General features: G+C 43.1%; 1 long non-coding RNA gene across 1 annotated transcript in view; it reads right to left on the bottom strand.

Moving 5' to 3' along the window:
• Nucleotides 1–443: 443 nt before the first annotated feature.
• LOC140627716 (uncharacterized) overlaps nt 444–11,140 on the bottom strand; it is a 55,701-nt gene continuing 45,004 nt past the window's right edge. The window contains exons 3-4 of the long non-coding RNA XR_012026340.1: nt 5,608–5,694; nt 444–2,124 (exon numbers count right to left, since the gene is read on the bottom strand). This is a non-coding gene — a long non-coding RNA (uncharacterized lncRNA). The remainder of the gene's footprint in view (nt 2,125–5,607; nt 5,695–11,140) is intronic.

Here is an 11,140-nt window from a genome sequence, read left to right as displayed (position 1 = left end):
GGGTGTCTCAGTAAGTTCAGCTTCTGCCTTTGGCTCAGGACAGGCTTTCAGGGTCCTGGAATCCACTCCCTAGTTGGATTCCCTGCTCAGTAGAGGGCCGCCTTCTTCTTTTCCCTCTGTGCTCTCTCTCAAATAAATAAATAAATCTTTTAAAAAATGGAAAGTCTCTACCACCAAAAGCAGTATAATTTTTTTCATTAACTCCTAAATCAATAAGAGAGTCTCTGTAGAAATTTTCTCATTTCTGAAATCTCAACTAGAAGGGATTTTACTCAAAAGGGATTTTACTAATTAGCGAGCCTTTTTTTATTATTATTCATGATAGACACAGAGAGAGAGAGAGAGAGAGAGAGAGGTAGAGACACAGGCAGAGGGAGAAGCAGGCTCCATGCAGGGAGCCCAACATGGGACCCGATCCTGGGACTCCAGGATCGCACCCTGGGCCAAAGGTAGGAGCCAAACTGCTGAGCCACCCAGGGATCCCCCTGCAAGCGTTTTTCATGCAAAAAATATTGTATTAAGCAGAGGGAAATTTTTTTCTCTGCATTGTGATTACTTGAATTCACAGTTATATCATGAAAGGTAAGGCATTTAGATTTTTCATGATATCTATAATAGTAAGTGGAGCTATTACATTTTTTATTATCACAGTAGATTTCATCCTGGCACTTAAAAGTTAGTTTGAAGGTTTGGAATCAGAAAATACTCTGGTAGCAATATGTCCAAGCAGTTATTTGAGCTGAAAATTAATGGTGATATAGTGTGGATAGCCATTTACAACGTCTGCTAGGATTAATTTATTTTCTTCTACTGAATTTCTTTTTTTAAGATTTATTTTTAAGTAATCTGTACATTCAAGTGAGGTTCCAAATCACAACTCTGAGATCAAGAGTCGCATGTTCTACCGACTAAGCCAGCCAGGCACCCTTGAATTTCTTAATAAAAATTTTTATCATAAAAAAATTTATCATTTTATTAGTTTCCTTCGTACAAGTTGAGGAAATCATATATCCCTTACACTTAGCTGTACTATGTTGGTTTATATTGGAATTCCTACCATTTTTTAAAGATTTTTTAAAATTTATTTATTCATGAGAGACACAGAGAGAAAGAGAGGCAGAGACACAGGCAGAGGGAGAAGCAGGCTCCATGCAAGGAGCCTGATGCGGGACTCGATCCAATGACTCCAGCATCACGCCCCGGGCCGAAGGCAGGCCCCAAACCACTGAGCCACCCAGGGATCCCCCAATTCCTACCATTTTTGATACTGAATGACTGATTGCATACTGCTCAAAGAACTTCAAAAGGACGTCTCCTCATTTAGTAAGTGTCTATTGTTTAGTAAATTCATCAGGGACAGCCCGGGTGGCTCAGCGGTTTAGCGCCGCCTCCAGTCCAGAGCCTGATCCTGGAGACCCGGGATCGAGTCCCACGTCGGGCTACCTGCATGGAGCCTGCTTCTCCGTCTGCCTGTGTCTTTGCCTCTCTCTCAGTGTGTCTCTCATGAATAAATAGATAAAATCTTAAAAAAAAATCTCTATACCCACCGTGGGGATTGAATTTACAACCCAGAGTTCAAGAGTTGCATGTTCTACCAACTGAGCCAGCCATGCGCCCGTGTTTCACATTTATTGAACATTTAGGCATCCTCTTCTGTAATTGTCTGTTGGAATCTTTTGCCCAGTTGTCTATTTTTTTTAAGATTATTTATTTATTAATGAGACACACACACACACACACACAGAGGCAGAGTCATAGGCAGAAGGAGGAGCAGGTTCCCTGAGAGGAGCCTGATGCAGGACTCCATCCCAGGACCCTGGAATCACCACCTGAGCCAAAGGCAGGTGCTCAACCACTGAGCTACCCAGGTGCCCCTGCCCCATTGTCTGTTGAATTTCACAAGCTTAAAGTTGTGGTTAGTTTTAAACTCTCAGAAGTGTAGCCACTGGAGTGAGGCTATCACTGATTGGATCTGTACACATGCTCTGAAAATCAGCCAAAGTTATCTCTAAACAGCGATTACTTGTTCACAACTTAGGACTTTGGCCATGAAACAGACTTTTCCTTTATTCAATATGTATTTTTAATTCTCAGTCACCGCTCTTGGTTTTCTCTCAACCAAACCTGCAGGAGACACAAGAGACATTCCAGATCTTTATTTGAGGAGGTATATTAAGTAGTATTGCCACTTTAGTAATTTAAGAACCAATAACTGTGGCAGAAAAATAGCTCCCACTGTCAATTTTTTATAATTCATTTAAAAAATCTAAATACAGGATTTGGGGGCACCCTGCCAAAGGTAATGCAGGTCATAGCATAAAATGATTAAATACAGGAAATGCCCTCTATATATTGGACACCTAGCAGCCCTATGTGCGGCCCTGAGGCGACAGACACACACACACACACACACACACACACACACACACACAAATGTGTTTCATAGAATTAATGTACTATAGTATAAAGTGAACACCAACAAAACTGCCTGTCAGGTCAAGAAATACAGAAGATGTCAGGGACACCTGGGTGGCTCTGTGGTTGGGCATCTGCCTTTGGCCCAGGGTGTGATTCTGGGTCTAGGGATTGAGGCCTGCATCCAGCTCCCTGTGGGGAACCTGCTTCTCCCTCTGTCGATGTCTCTGCCTCTCTCTCTCTGTTTCTTTCATGAATAAACAAATAAAATCTTAAAAAAAAAAAGAACAGAAGATGTCAGCAAACCTTTTCTGAGATTCTAGTATTTTAGACTTTGGGAGACATTATCTAGTTTCTGTCACAACTAGTCAACCTGCCATTGTTGTGAAGTAGCCATAAACAATACATAAATGAGCAATAGTGGCTGTATTCTAGCAAAACTTTATTTACAGACCCAGAAATTTGAATTTTATATAATTTTTACATCACAAGATATTTTTTGTTCTTTTTAATCATTTTATTTTAGAACTGACTAGTTTTAGAATTTTAATTCCAGTATAGTCAACATATTGTTATATTAGTTTCAGGTGTACAATATAGCAATTCAACAATTGTGTTTTTTATTTTATTTTATTTTTTTATTTTATTTTTTTTTTAACAATTGTGTTTTTTAGAGAGACAGTGAGAGAGAGCAAGAGCAAGTGCATGAGAGAGCAGCACAAGAAGACAGAGAGAGAATCTTAAGAAGACTGCATGCCCAGCGAGGAGCCAGATGTGGGGCTCCATCCCATGACCTTGACATCCTGACCTGAGCTGAAATCTAGAATTGGATTCCTATCCAACTGAGCCACTCAAGTCCCCAGTGATTCAACAGTTCTATACATGATTCAGTACTGATCAAGATAAGTGTACTCTTAATTCCCATTCCCTATTTCACCCATCCCCACTCTTACCTCTCTGGCAACCACCAGTTTGTTCTCTATAGTTAAGAGTCTGTTTTTTGTTTTGTATCTTTTTTTCTTTGTTCCTTTGCTCTGCATTTCTTAAATTCCACATGTGAGTGAAATCGTATGGTACTTGTCTTTCCCTAACTTATTTTCCTTAGCATTATACTCTGTAGAGCCATCCACATTGTTGCAAATAGAAGGTTTTCATTATTTTTTATGCCCTAGTAATATTTCATATGTGTGTGTGTGCAAATATACATATATACACACATCACATCTACTTCATCCATCCATCAATCAATGAACACTTGATCTGCCTCCATAATTCGGCTATTGTAAATAATGTTGCAAAAACACATAGGGGTGTTCGTTAGTGTTTTTGTATACTTTTTTCTTTTTTTTTTTTTTTTTTTTTACTTTTTTCTTTTTTTTAATTGAAGTTAGATTTGCCAACATATAACACCCAGTGCTCATCCTATCAAGTGCTCTCCTCAGTGCCCGTCACCCAGTCCCCCCTTCCCCCTGCCCACCTCCCATGTTTTTGTATACTTTGGGTAAATACTTAGTAGTATAATCACTGGATTAGAGGGTAGTTCTATTTTTTATTTTTTGAGGAACCTCTATACTGTTTTCCACAGCAGCTGCACCAGTTTACATTCCCACCAACAGTGCGGAGGTGTTCCTTTTCCTCCACATCCTTGCCAAGTCCTGTTGTTTCTTGTGTTTTTAAAATAATTTTAGGGACGCCTGGGTGGCTCAGCCAGTTAAGCATCTGCCTTTGGCTCAGGTCATGATCTCAGAGTCCTGGGATCGAGCCCCACATTGGGCTCCCTGCTCAGCAGAGTCTGCCTCTCCCTCTCCCTCTGCTCCCTCCCCACCTCCCCTCGCGCACCCTCTCTGTTTTTCAAATAAATAAATAAAATATTTAAAATTTTTTTGAAAATGAAATTATTTTAAAAAGTAAAAAGTGGGCAGCCCCCGTGGCGCAGCGGTTTAGCGCCGCCTGCAGCCCAAGGTGTGATCCTGGAGACCTAGGATCGAGTCCCACATCGGGCTCCTTGCATGGAGCCTGCTTCTCCCTCTGCCTGTGTCTCTCTCTGTGTCTTTCATGAATAAATAAATAAAATATTTTTTAAAAAAGTAAAAAGGGGACCCCTGGGTGGCGCAGCGGTTTGGCGCCTGCCTTTGGCCCAGGGCGCGATCCTCGAGACCCGGGATCGAATCCCACGTCGGGCTCCCGGTGCATGGAGCCTGCTTCTCTCTCTGCCCCTCTCCCTCTATCTCTCTCTCTCTCTCTCTCTCTCTCTCTGTGACAATAAATAAATAAATACATACATACATACAGCCTGCCCCACGTTTAAAAAAAAAAAAAAAAAAGTAAAAAGGTGATCCCTGGGTGGCGCAGCGGTTTAGCGCCTGCCTTTGGCCCAGGGAGCGATCCTGGAGACCCGGGATCGAATCCCACGTCAGGCTCCCGGTGCATGGAGCCTGCTTCTCCCTCTGCCTACGTCTCTGCCTCTCTCTATCTCTGTGTGACTATCATAAATAAATAAAAATTAAAAAAAAAAAGTAAAAAGCTCTGGGGCATGTGGGTGGCTTAGTTGGTTAAATATCCGTCTCTTAATTTCAGCTCACAGTCCTGATCTCAGGGTTGTGAGATTGAGCCCCACGTCAGGCTCCATGCTTAGGATTCTCTCTCTCCCTCTCCTCTGCTACCTCTCGCACTCTCTCTCTCTAAAATAAATACAATCTTAAAAAAATAAGGTAAAAAGCTCTTACCTTTCTCAGCTCAAGGCCATGCAGAAATAGGCAACAGGCTAGATCAGGCCCATGGGTTGTAGTTTGCTGGCCCTTGAAACAGAACATGGCCAGAACTACAGAAGTCCTTAGTGGGACCCTTCCCTGGCATACGGTTCTCTCTTCCCAGAGAGAACCACACCCCTGACTTTTGTAGTCATGATTTCCTTGCTCTTTATCACCCACATCTGTGAACCTAAACAGCAGAGTTTAGTTTTGCCTGTTTTGAACAGTTACATAGATGTACTAAAATACATTATGTACATTTTGGGTCTTGCTTTTTTTCCCCTCAACATCATGTCTATGAGATACCTGCGCGTTGTGCGTAGCTGTAATCTGCTCATTCTCATCACTTTGCAGTGCTCCGTTGGTACATATTCCACAATGTGTTTCTCCATTCTCTTAGTGTATCAAGGAGTGTAATTTCTGAGTCATTGAGGATACCTACCTTTATACATTCCTAAGGAATTCCATATGGTTTTCCAAAGTGGTTGCATCAGTTTACACTCACATCAACCGGGTATAGAGTATTATACTAAAAAAAAAAACAAAAAAAAAAAAAAGAAAAAAAAAAAAAGAAAAAAAAAAAAAGAAAGAAAAAAAAAGGAAAAAAAAAGTTTTACCAATACAGTATTATTGTGATGTTCCTCTTTGTCATTTCAATTTTTCTTTTCCTGGATGAATATCCTTCACATGTTTACTGTATATCTGGGCATCCTCTTCTGGAGTGTGCCATTTCAAATATTTGCTCCCTTTTCTACTGGCTGCAAAAGATTTTTTCCAAAAATGTAACTAGTGATCAGCCTTTAAAAAGTAAGTTTCTTGGGGCGCCTGAGTGGCTCAGTCGGTTGAGCATCTGCCTTCAGCTCAGGTCATGATCTGAAGGTCCTGGGATCAAGCCCCACATTGGGCTCTCTGCTCAACGGGGAGTCTGCTTCTCCCTCTCTCTCTGCCTGCTGCTCCCTCTGCTCATACTAGCTCTCTCTCTCTAATAAATAAATAAAATTTAAAAAAAAGAAAGTAAAAGATTCTCTACTAAATTGCAGTATCGGGGGATCCCTGGGTGGCTCAGCAGTTTGGCGCCTGCCTTCTGCCCAGGGCTTGATCCTAGGGTCCCAGGATCGATTCCCATGTCGGGCTCCTTGCATGGAGCCTGCTTCTCTCTCTCTCTCTCTCTCTCTTCTCTGTCTCTCATGAATAAATAAATAAAATATTTTAAAAAATAAAAAATAAATTGCGGTATCTAGCTACTATTGGGATACTAGAAGATCGGGCCCCCCGTACAGCAGCAATGGATGGGGGTTGGGTAGGGTCTTCTCCTCTAGATAAGGCATGGGGTCACCGATGTCCTCTGTGCCCACTGCTAGGATGGCTTCGTTCATAAAAGGTTTTGGGACATGCTGGGGCAGCCACCCCTGATTCTATCTTCACTTTCCCTGCCAACTGGACTATCTGCAAATCTAGAGGGGTCAGGGAGAAATGTTAGCAAGCGTTTCCCAGATGATAGCTAGGTAGGAGGTTGGCACTAACTCCCACATTCCTCACTCCCAATGTAAAGAAATGGCTCCCAAGCTGGTCCTGGAGCCTTTTTCCACGTGGCCTGCTTTCCCCAGACATTCATATCTTCCTCGATGCCCCAGGGTCCTGCATGCCCCCTGGCCTCATCATTGTACAAGGAGTCCTCGTTGGACAGCCAGGGTGTGATTGATAAATATTTTCTCAATTTAAGTAAAAGCCCTAATGGGAATATAGGCAGCTTAAATCCTCATTTAAAAATTGAGCCATATTGGGGGCTCCTGAGTGGTTCAATAGGTTAAGCGTTGGACTCTTGGTTTTGGCTCAGGTCATGATCTCATGGGTCATGAGATTGAGCCATGTGTTGGGCTCTGTGCTCAGTGGGAGTCTGCTTGGGATTCTCTCCCTCTGACCCTCCCTCTCCCAAATCAATCAATCAATCAATCAACCAATCAATCTTTTAAAAAATTGAGCCATATTGAGTGCCTGGGTAGCCTCAATTAAGCATCTCTTAAAAAATAAGATTTTATTTATTGACACAAGAGACACACAGATAGAGAGAGAGGCAGAGACATAGGTAGAGGGAGAAGCAGGCTCCTCGCAGGGAGCTGGATGCGGGACTGGATCCCTGGACCTGGGATCATACCCTGAGCCGAAGGCAGAAGCTCAACCTCTGAGCCACCCAGGCATCCCAAGCATCTGACTCTTGATCTCAGCTTGGGTCTTGATCTCAAGGTTCTGAGTTCAAGCCCCTCATTGGGCTTCATGCTTGGTGTGGAGCCTACTTTAAAAAAATTTTTTTTAAAGACACAGGCCGAGGGAGAAGCAGGCCCCATGCAGGGAGCCCGACATGGGACTCGATCCTGGCCAGGATCAGGCCCCGGGCTGAAGGTGGCGCTAAACCACTGAGCCACCCGGGCTGCCCCCAAAAAACTTTTTTAATTGAGTTATATTCTCATTAATAGAAATGCCTAAAAAAATCCCTTAAAATTTCATAAACATCAGTTAATGGGAAGAGCCAGGAAGGGTTCAGCTTAGTTTTGTATCCATAAAAGAAATACTAGCAACTTTAAAACAAATGATTAAATGTTTTTTGTTACTTATAAAATACACTCTAGGGGTGCCTGGGTGGCTTCGTGGTTGAGCATCTGCCTTCAGCTCAGGGAGGGTCCTGGGATCGAGTCCCACATAAGTCTCCCCATGGGGAGCCTGCTTCTCCCTCTGCCTATGTCTCTCTCTCTCTCTCTCTCTCTCTCTCTCTCTGTCTCTCATGAATAGATAAATAAAATCTTTAAAAATAAATAAAAATAAAAGGCTCTCTGAAGATAGAGAGGGGACATCTTAGAGATGGAGGCCAAAATCAAATGTGAAAACTAATTTGATGCACTTATTCCTAGACAGGAAGATAGAATGCTTGGCCCTCTTTCCACATATCCTGATCTTGGTGCTTCTATGCCATTTCTGGAATGGAACCTGGAGATCTGCATTCTGACTGTGTGACTTTGGCTGAGTCATGTGTCGCCCACAGGCCTCAGTTTTTCCCTTATGTCAAATGAGGAGTCATAAGCACCATTCTGAACGGTCACAGGTTCACAGGTTTGTCAGGAGGTCACAATACAGTGAAAATGAAGTATCTTTAAGGAACTAAATCAGCTCTCCCAGGACATAACACGTTTTAGAATTCTTACCACATAGAACTGGTTTCTTCGGAACAAAGTAGTAGGTGATGCTAGTGTGTTAGCCTGCTTGGGCTGCCATCAGACTACGACAGACCAGGTGGCTTAAACATCAGAGATTAATTTTCTAACAGTTCTGGAGGCTAGAAGTCTGAGATCAAAATGTTAGCCTTGATTTTTCCCCCAACGCCTCTTTCTTTGGTTTGCAGATGGCCACCTACTCCTTGGATCCAACTCACATGGTTTTTCTTGTATGTTTTCTGTGTCCTGATCTGCTCTTCTTATAAGGACATCAGTCAGATTGGATTAGGAATCCCCTGAGGACTTCATTTTAACTTGATCACCTCTTTAAAGGCCCCATCTCCAAATACAGTCATGTTCTGAGACACTGGGAGTTAGGACTTCAACATGTGAATCTAAGGACACTGATCAGCCCATAACAGCCACAGATGAATTCTATGAATTTTATCCATCTGTCTAAGGCAGGGGAAGAAGAGGAAGGAATAGTCTAGATCTGGGAGTTGTTGGTTTGCTTTGGGGACACCTCATCTAGGATGGACAGAACACTCAAAGGTGGCCATGGGCATTGATCGGCACAGGCTTTCTCAATAAAATGCATAGTCATGACCTTATTGTTTTGGGTATAAAAATAATAATGCTGGGATCCCTGGGTGGCGCAGCGGTTTGGCGCCTGCCTTTGGCCCAGGGCGCGATCCTGGAGACCCGGGATCGAATCCCACATCGGGCTCCCGGTGCATGGAGCCTGCTTCTCCCTCTGCCTGAGTCTCTGCCTCTCTCTCTCTCTCTGTGACTATCATAAATAAATAAAAAAATTAAAAAAAATAAAAAATAAAAAAATAAAAATAATAATGCCTGCTCATTACAAAAATAAAAAATGGGAAAAAAGTGCAGAAAAGCATAAAGCCAAAAATGTAAAAAAAGAAAAATCCCTCTGGGGAACCTGGGTGGCTCAGTTAGTTAAGTGTCTGCCTTTATTTTTTTTTAAGGATTTTATTTATTTATTCACGAGAGAGAGAGAGAGAGGCAGAAACAGAGGGAGAAGCAGGCTCCATGCAGGGAGCCCGACGTGGGACTCACCCCGGTCTCCAGGATCACGCCCCAGGCCGAAGGCGGCACTAAACCACTGAGCCACCTGGGATGCCCCAAGTATCTGCCTTTAGCTTGGGTCATGATCCCAGTATCTTGGAATCAATCTCTGACTGGGGCTCCACTATCGGAGTGGAGTCTGCTCCAGATTCTCTCTTTCTCCCTCTGCCTCTGCCCCACCCCCTCAACTCTCTCAAATAAATAAAATTTTTAAAATAAAATTTTAAAAAATCCCTCTGAATCCTAATACCAAGAAATAATCAAATAACCATTTTTCTTACCATATTCCTTCTGCACCCGGACAGGGAGGCAGATTGGTGGGTGGAGAGAATCAGCAAAGAGGGAAAGAAACAAAAGCAATTTCTACGAAGGGGCTTGTGCTGTACCTGTTAGCTTAAGTAAAAGGTGTTGAGCTTTTCTTTGATTAAATTAACAGAAGAGGGGCAGCTGTCCTGTGTTTCTCATGAGTAAATAAATAAAATCTTTAAAAAAATAAAAATAAATTAACATAAAACCAAACGGATGTTATATTAGTTTCTTTTTGCTCCTGTAACAAATTACTGCGAACGTAACTGCTCAAGACAACACAGATTCACTACCTTCCCGTTCTGGAAGCCAGAAGTCTGGCACAGGTCAAGGGCTCCAGTCAAGGTGTTAGGAGGTCTGGGTTTCCTTCTAAAGGGTTCAGGGGAAACTTGTTTTCTTGCCTTTTCTGGCTTTGAGAGGCCCCTGCATCCCTCCGCTTACAGCCTCCTACCTCCATCTTCAAAGGTAGCAACTTTAGTCAGGTTCTTTTCACATCACAGCACTCCTGCCTTCCTCTTCAACTTTTAAGGACCCTTATAAGTATATTGGCTCCCCTGGATAATCCAGGATATTCGGTTTATCTTAAAGTCAGCTGATGAGCAATTTGAATTCTCTTCTGCAGTGTAACCTAGCAGAGTCACAAGTCCTGGCAATTAGGATGTGACCATCTTTGGGGGTGGGGGCATTATTCTGCCAGCCACACATGCAAAATGTAAAAGCCTGCCAAACCTCAGCTAAAGCTGTCATCACAATATCCTCTACATTTACATTTTTCGTAATTCTCTCAGTAAAAAAAAAAAAAAAAAAAGATGATGAAAAACCTTTATCAGCTAAGATGCTTTTGTCTGCAAGTAACAGAAACCAAATGGAATCAGCTTGACCAACAAGGGAATAGATGAACTCACAAAAAGAGGAAATGGCTTCAGGTTGGCTCAAGGGCTGTCTCAGCAGCCTGTTTCCTCCTACTCGTTTCTGCTGCAGTGTCTCGAGGCTGGCTGTATTTCTTGGTGCTTATAACAACTAACCTACTACCTCCAATAGAGGAAAAAGTGGGATGATGGGGGGAGGGAGTTCCAGGGAGGTCAAGTCACTGGCCAAAGGCCATCGTGCTAGCAACTGACAGAGTTGCAATCCCAGGCCAGGCTGTCCAACCATTGCCCGACCAGGCTCTTAACCACCATCAGTCCACACTGGCCTATGCTGGTGGGGGCACTCTGGCTCAGAGGCCTGCCCTCCTGAGTGAGTGGGAGCTGGCCACCCATGTCTCCAGGCCTGGTAAGGGGCCGTATCTTGGGCACAGGCCAGACTTTTCGGCCTGTGCTTCATGCACGACTAGGGAGCTGCATGGCCTGCAAACCACAGGCACGTTGTCACGTT

This window comes from Canis lupus, chromosome X (assembly GCF_048164855.1).
Source record: "Canis lupus baileyi chromosome X, mCanLup2.hap1, whole genome shotgun sequence".
Lineage (NCBI taxonomy): Eukaryota > Metazoa > Chordata > Mammalia > Carnivora > Canidae > Canis > Canis lupus.
The sequence above is the reverse complement of the archived record's forward strand: the minus strand, read 5'-3'. Positions and strand labels throughout refer to the sequence as shown.